Source organism: Lycium ferocissimum, unplaced genomic scaffold (assembly GCF_029784015.1).
Source record: "Lycium ferocissimum isolate CSIRO_LF1 unplaced genomic scaffold, AGI_CSIRO_Lferr_CH_V1 ctg8318, whole genome shotgun sequence".
Classification (NCBI taxonomy): domain Eukaryota; kingdom Viridiplantae; phylum Streptophyta; class Magnoliopsida; order Solanales; family Solanaceae; genus Lycium; species Lycium ferocissimum.
Window position 1 is genome coordinate 1847 of NW_026727200.1, and position 8980 is coordinate 10826.

An 8980-nucleotide genomic window follows, 5' to 3' on the forward strand; every position below is an offset into this window, starting at 1 on the left:
AACATGAATTCAACAGGATCCTGTGATGAATCTGATGTGTCAAGAGGTTGTTTATCACTTTCCTTTGCAAGTTGAATCTCACCTTCCTTAGCATCCTCCACAATCTGATCACTCCATAATTTCTTGTCTACTCCATTATCAGTATCAGTAGCAAGAGTAGTAGATGGCACTTCAAGACAAGCTTTGTTGAGAGTAATTAATTCATTAGCAGGATTAGGAGAAGCACTCTCAACCCATTGCTTGTTTTTAATAGGAGAGTATTTCATTTTCCCAGGTGTAAACACAACTGCATTAACATTAAGAGATTTCTCAACACCTATATTCACATCAACAGATGCTTTATCCTTTTGAACTACTGGTGAAGTAAGCAGTTGCTCATCATTCACCTTTCCATTCTTTTGAACTTCGTACTGGTGAAGTAAGGAGGTTCTCAACCATTTTCTTCCCAACTGGTGCTACCTGATTTCCTGATTTTCCCATATTCAAGTCATCTGGTTTTTCCTGTGAACCATCAAACTTACTAGAAGTTTCAATGCTCTTAGGACCTACAACAATTATTTCCTTACCAATAGTGTTATCTACTTCATTCCCTTGAGGCAAAGCCAGCTGTTTATGGCTATTTTCAGTAGTTGTATTATCTACTGCAACCAACTGATGTCCCACATCATCTGTAGCCAATTCCACAACTAAATCATCACAATTTACTCTCACCTAATGCTGCAACCTTGTTTATAGTTTACACAGCAGGACTAGAGTTAGGATTAACTACTGCAACTGTGTTCACTACACCATTTTCTTTCAACAGTTTTTGGTGATGGTAAAGCCATCTGCTTTTGATTATTGTCACGACCCAAACCGATGGGCCATGACTAGTGCCCGAACTGGACACCTGTATACGAACCTCGCTAAATATAATCGACCGAAACCGAAAACAATATAGCATACCGTAAAAGCACGCCGTAAACTCATCATGTCATACATCAAAAGAACCCGTCTCTCGAGAAGCCACGAACCAAACATAACAAAATACGCAAGCTCGATAAGGCCGCCGCTATACACGGGAATATCCAAAACGAACTACGTACGCATAGTCGACCAAACCGTATATACACAACCCACATATGTTCGTACCTCTACGATAACAAGGCCTATGTCAAAGGATCGTATCAAAACGACTCAAGCCCCAAAACAATGGAGTTTTCAAGTGTACCGAGTAGCAAGAATTCTAAGCGGAGGATCAACAAACAGTATCCGTACCGCGGGCATGAAACGCAACGACCCGAAGAAGGGGTCGCACGAAAAATGTACCGAGTATGTAAAGCATGAAGTACAATAAGGAAGATCATGATCAAAAGCAAAAAGTTGACAGAGACGAGTATGATAATCAAAGATACCAATGCATCCCGCACTTATAAAATGAGTCATGCATACATATATAATATACCGTACCCTACCTTCTAGTGAGGGACTCGGTGAAATAATCATATATATACCGTACCCGGCCCTTTAGTGAGGGACTTGGTGAAATAATCATATATATACCGTACCCGGCCCTCTAGTGAGGAACTCGGTGAAATATAATACGTACCCGGCCCTTCGAGTGAGGGACTCGGTGGTAGTCATATACCGTGCCCGACCATATGGGACTCGGTGAAATATATAATATACATGCAGGCCCTACAGTGAGGGACTCGATGGGAATAATGCAATGAACCGTGCACGATTACGTGCCGGCCGGGACTCGATGAATGATATATTAACGGTATGCGACGAGAATATCATGAGCAACCATATGCAAACTATTCATCACGGCTATCCGAGACTCAATAGAGTCAATCAGAATGAACCAACACTCGAGGATTAAAGACAACTATCATGTCAAGCACTATTGAGAACTAGAGTTCCCTGAGTCATATATATTCGTTGTTCACTGGGTTTATGTAATTCATGCCATAAAGAAAGAAAGGGTAACTTCCTACACTTTGGAGCCTTTAGAAGTAGAGTCACCATCAATGAATAAAATTGAGAAAATCTAGATGTAGCTCCACATTCTCTTACTCACTTTGAAATTATACACTTGAGTTCTTAAAATACAAAATCATCATTATCGTCGTCACCATCATAAAATCATTCCTATCCTTGACATCATGACATGTTTTAAGAACCATGGACTTTTAGCTTTTGAAGACAAGAAGGTTACGGAAACATTTATGAAGTCATACCATAGGAATCATGCCTTTGAAAGAAAGGGGACGAGCCTTAACATAATTGCTCCGCCACCAACTACCTAATACGACATCCGCCGTCCGAGCCCGCAAGTCTACATATGAGACCATTCATACTAAGTGATTAGGCCCATTATCATATACTTATCCTAAGCCTTCAAATAATTCTTCCTAAAATGCCAAAATTTACAAAGATCTCTTTCCGTTTATATGCCTAGCCCAATCGTAATTAAACCAACAACAACAATATCAATACCAACATCAATAACATCATTTCCAACACCAATATGTACCATAAAACAGCCAACACACTGTTTTTCAACTTCCATAACTAACCAACTTACTACACAAATATTTAACGACTTTGTCCCCGAGAATAAACCTTAAATAATACCAAAAGAGAAAGATTCATACCTTTTTTCTTGTTAAGACAAAGAATATCCTCAATATCCACGCTAAAATCCACCGCAAAACAATACTAAAATCACAACCATGCGTTACCCGGACCTAAAACACTACTCCGCTACTTGAAAATTGCTCACTTTTTTATTCTCTCTCTCTTCAAATTTCTGGAATTTTCTGGGCAAATCTGATGAAAAAAAGGGGTTATTACCCTTTATATAGGGGGTCAAATTCGGGTCGGTTCACTGTAGCAGTACTGTAGCACGTGTTTCTGCTCTGTCAACCGAACTTGTAACGTCCATAATTCTCTACTTTGATGTCCTATTGACGAGCGGTTTATTGCGTTAGAAACTAGACTCGACGAACTTCATTTTAGGCTTTTGTTTCACTTCAAAACACTTCATATGCTAAGAGATATTCGCCCCTCAAGTTGGATCAAAAGTTTTACACAAAACTTCACCCATCCTTTCTCCAAAGTCGTACTACTCCATTTCTTCCACTTATTTCCTTATAAAACCTTCCGGTATACCTTATATACAACCTTCACTCATTAAATATACTTAATAATGCTTGCTCCTTACATTCCAAAGTGATTTTACTTAACCATATCTCAACGTGCTTATGCTTCAAATTTGATAAGTGCTCTTCGAAGATACGGGGTGTAACAATTATCCCCCTTATACTTTGCTTGCTTCTTACCCTTGTAATTCTGCCATCTATACAGATCTTTAACAACCTTGCCACTTTGTAATACTTTGCTTCATACTGTGTTTTTTGAAATGAGCTGTTGAATCAAATGATTCTTTTGGTTCTGTTATTAGTATATATATGAAGATTAAATTCTTTTATGAAAGATTTACTAAATCATTTTTCATTATCATTTGTAGGTGGTGAAATTGAACAAAGGGATGAAAGAAGTGAAGACATGACTTATGAGGATTGGGTTGATGTTTTTGAAAACTGAAAACTTGTGTGTTCCACCTCTTGAATGGTCAAATATTATCTTGATATTTTGCTTTTGTAGATATTACCTGACCTCCAGGATCTTGGATTATTATTTTGGTATGACGTTCGATCTTGTATTATTATTTTGGTATGATGTTGGATCTTGAATTATTATTTGGCCAAACCCATCGACAGACACTTGTGGTCGTCCACTTCTTTCACTTGAGCACCTAAAGTGACCCTTGTTCCATTTAGATACTTCAGGTGGGTTATTCCTATTCCACTTAGACACTTTTTGCACCGTTATCGGAGCAAAACCAACACCAAAGTGGGGCGCCACCTCATTGCACATCCAACCCCCAAAAGCCCCAATTTTTAATGGTCAAAACTCCACGAATTTACAAATTAGTAAATTTACAATTAAAATGAGTTGGCACAATTTAATTGAGTTGGCACAATTTAAATGAGCTGGCACAATTTAATTGGCCACTTAATCCACGTAGAGACGATCGGTGTTGGTTTTGCTCCGATAATCTGCAAAAAGTGTCTAAGTGGAATAGGAATGACCCACCTGAAGTGTCTAAATGGAACAAGGGCCACTTTAGGTGCTCAAGTGAAAGAAGTGGACGACCACAGGTGTTCGTCGATGGGTTTGGCCTTATTATTTTGGTATGATGTGAAATCTTGGATTATTATTTTGGTATGATGTTGGATCTAGCTTGGATTATAATTTTGGTTATGAATAGCTTCTATTGATTGATTTATGTATATGTATAGTTTATGTTGTGTCGGCCCTATATATATTATCAGTTGCAATAGGGCTATAATATTTGTAACAGTAGCACCATAATACCATAATATCTGATGTAGTAACCCCATAATATGCTTTGCAGTAGGACAGCAACAACCGTTGCAATAGCCCATAATATTTGTTGCAGTAAACCCACAATAATCGTTGCAATAGTCCTAAAAGTAATTGTTGCATTTTAAAAAACCGTTCCATTAGCTCTATAACAACTGTTGCTAAAGGATGAAGTAGTCATAAATAAGTGTTGCAATAGAGTTAAATAACCGATGCAAAAAGCCATATCGCAACGGTTCGTAGCCGTTGCAATAAGGACATAACCGTTGCAATAATCTTGAAGGGTAAACCGTTGCGATAGGCTAATCTATTGCAACGGTTTTCTGAACTGTGGCAACTAACCGCCACAATAGACCTATTGCAACGCAATCATAACAATCTCCAAAACCGTTGCAGTAGCACTATAGCAACGGAAAAACAATCTACCGCGACGGAAACCGAACCGTTACCATAGCCAGAATTTCCAGTAGTGATCGTACTAGTATATCACATATACCCAACGATAAATTGATTCAAAAACAAAATGGGCAGCATTTCCCCTATTTCTTAATTATCACACTCATCCAACAGCCAACAATCAACACAACCACTTCATATGATCCTCTTTTATACTCATATCAGCAACATTTAGAGATATACAATAAAACAACCCGATATATGCTTCGCATACGACACCTATACACTTCCTTCTTCCAAATACACCAAGTATAACAACCTCAACAAAATCTTAACATCAACTACTATCCCTACAACAAGATTTTAGCTCAAAAATACATTAACAATCATGGCTCAAAATAGATTACAACTCAACATAAACTCAAGTTCATATTTGAACCTTTCCTCCAACTTCTTTCCCTCCAAACCTAGTATAACCATCACATAAACTCATAAACATGGAAATAAGATGAATTCTTACCTCAAGGACTCAAGAACACAACAACTCCAGGGTTACTTCTTCACCTTGAAGTATCCTCCAAAGCTACTTCAGGAAGGAGAAACAAGCTTCAACCACACTTTGGGAACCTTTGGCACTTGATTCTCACTTAAATTCCTTAACTTCACTTGGGGGGTTGATTACATATGATGGAGAGGGTTTCTAGAAGTGTTAGAGGTCTGGGGAGATGAAGAAAATGAGATAAAATGAGGAGAGCATGAAATATATACTAAAAAGGGTTGCCACCGACTTAAATCTACGGTCCACATTTACGGACCGTAAAAATTATAAGTCCATGTATTTGGACCATAAAATGCCAACAGTGGCTCACCCCTGCTGTTATCAATTTACGGTAGGGGTCAAACCAAATATACGGTCCGTATTTCATATACGGTCCGTAAAAACCCAACTTTTACCGAAACGCATTCTCATCGATTCATTTAACCTCTAATCCTTCCAACACATACTAAGCATGGACTTAAACCCTCGTATACTCAAGATGAACACGTTTAATCTTATAAACCTCGAAGATAATTCCGCTCTCCAAATCTGTAACAACCAACTCACGAAGAAATTTAACGTACAAAAGCACGGGGTGTAACACAATGAATGGAATGTAAAGACCTAGCATTATCCGACTCAGTGAGCTTACAAATGTTACTGTGCTCGAGGGTGAACTACTGCGATTTACAAACCTCGTGTAGTGAGCCTTAGTTGTATCAACACGAAGATGTAATATTAGAACAATACGGAGCTACTTATAAGTGGGAAGATTGTCAACATAGAAGCAGAACCCAAGGGGGAAGAATTGATTCAGAGCTGAAAAAGATTGAACGAAGCTGATCAAAGGGCACTTGAAGATGTATAAAGTTGTTATGTGTTTGTCATCATCAAAAAGGGGAGAAATTATTAAGTAGTTGTTGCATCAATGATAGATGATGAGCTCATATTGAAGTTTTGATGATTTGACAAATAATGTACCCAAGGACAATCAAGGGAGACATAATTTGAAGAACCAGACATCCAAATAGATCTCCAAGTATTTCAGTGAAGCAGTCATATCAACAAAGGAACTGATCCTTACTATCACGCCACACTGGAGACTTAAAAGTTATTTCATGCCAACTAGGAGGAAACGGGATATTGACTAATTCCTATTTGATGAAAGGATGGATTTCAAGTTATGAAAATATTACCATAAGTTGATTAACATGGAATTAGCATAAAATAGGAGAACATAGCTGACACACATACAAGGAAATAAAGGAACATCCAGTCAAACAAGGTTTGGTTTTCGAGTACTATTATGAAACAAAAATTTAGTTGAATTCAACAATCAAGGGAGGCAACTACTTCTATATATACACATACGAACAAGCTTTAGAGCTTAACCACAACCACAATCCAACTAGAGAAAAAGTGAGTGCAATCGACCCTTAATCTTAAGAAGAGCCAACTATAAGTCAACGAAAAACCGGAGCATATCAAGATTTATCTTTAAGTTCTTTATGCTTCTATGTTCTCCTTTTTTTCTTTTTCTTTTTAACACTGCAGTTCTCTAACAAGGTCATTCACTAATCAACAGACCCATGGTTGAACGGAAGTTCAACTCTACCTGTTTATTTAAGAGGCTAAGCTCAAAATCAAATATGAATTCGTTTAAAATTTCAAGGATTATCACTTAAAGGAATCTATAAGGCGGATACATAACTAGTTTCAGAGTGTTGACAAGTTATTCTGGGAAGGTACTATTATTTAGAAAAAAAAAAAAGATTACATAATAACTATAAATCACAATTTTTATAACTAAATTACATTTGAAATGTTTGAAAAATCCCGGTTAACAGAAAACACTCTTACACTAGTACCAATAATTACGACATGTAAAATAAAGCCAGGGAAATTTAATTAAGGGCGACTTTCTAGTTTCAAAATTAGGAATGGGTGACTCAAGTTTTTTTTATTAAGTAAGGATGACTCTTTTGAGATTAGTGTTAACGACACTAATTTATTTTTTATTAAGTAGGGGTGACTCTTTTGAGATTAGTCTTAACGACACTAGTTTTAAAAGCCCCCAAGTTTTATTATTTACACAATGCCCCTACCTCCCCTCACCCCACCCCCTCCCTCTCTCCCTTTCCTCCCTCCTCTGCCGCTGCTGCCACCGCCGCCACCACCACCTCCTCCTCCTCTTCTCCCTCATCCACTATCATTATCTCCGCCTTCTCCTCCGCCATCACTTTTTCTGTCTCCTTTCCCTCTGCTCCGCCTTCTTCACCTCACTTTCCACCTTCACCTTCTGCAGAAAATCCAACAACTTCGGCAAATTGTTGCAACAAACTTACATAGTTGTTGCGACAAGTTTGATAATTGTTGCAACAACTCGACAAATACTGAGGCGCTGCAACAAATTTCATAGTTATTGCAACAAATATCGATAGTTATTGCAACAAATTTCAATTATTGTTGCAACTTCTAAAATTGTTGAATTTTGTGCAGATTTTTTTTAATGGCTTGTTTTTTCATTTTTTTTTTTTTTTCAAATTTTATCCACAAAATCCTTACTGTCAAAGCAACACAATCCATATAATAAGAAAAAAAAAAAAAAAAGGAGAACAAGAAGAATACGCCATGGAGGAGGAGGAGAGAAAAATGGCAGAGAGAAAGAATAAGAGAAAGAAGAAAGAAGAAGAAGAAAGGAAGAGAAGGAAAAAAAAATATGGAAAGATAAAAAAGGAGAGGGAGAACTTAAATTTTGAAATTGAAAAATAGGAGGTAAATCTTTTTAAAAAATTTGAAATTCTAATCTTACCCCCAAATTCTTAATGGTTATAATAATTAGGCCCATATTTCATTTAATCTCAGTTGACCCAGTCAAATAGCCATTTGTCTTGAAGAGTACCTTTAATTAAATTTTCTCATGAAACCAAGTTAGTAATTTAGTTTATTCAACTTTCAATTTGATCTTGAAAATGATGTTTGTGCCAGACTAACAGTTACAGTTTGCGGGAATGGGAGAAAACATCATATCAGGTAGTTTATGGCCACTCTTCAGCAGCTTCTCCAGCCAAAAAACAGAAAATAAAAGGAGCATAATTAGCATCAATAAGACGTTTTGTTATTGTTGTTGGAGCATAAAACAGTACGGGCAATTCGCAGAATTGCCCTTCTTTTGGGGTGGTCTTTAAATTTTGTCCCTCATATTTGAAATCTTTAAAATTTGCCCTTCGGCTAACACCCATAGGTTTCGTGTTCAACCCACGCGCAGTAAAATTTTAAAAAAAATTCGCAAGGCAGTTTAAATTATTTATCTTGGGATACTTTGTTAAGAATTACCAAAGTTATGCCGACCGATACTTATGCTCAGGCGGATTTGGCATAAGTATACGTTTAATCCCAAGATAACTTTGATAATTCTTCACAAAGTTATGCTCGTCCCAGATAAAAGTTTATGGATGAAGTGGATCCATGCCTACTATGTCAAAGAGTAGATTTGACCAATTTAACGGTGCTTGGCCGTATATATTGGATGGTTAGACAAATTATCAAGTTCTTGGAGAATCTCGGGAAGTGCATACTTCTTCTCAACCTGGAAAAAGCTTGATTAACTAA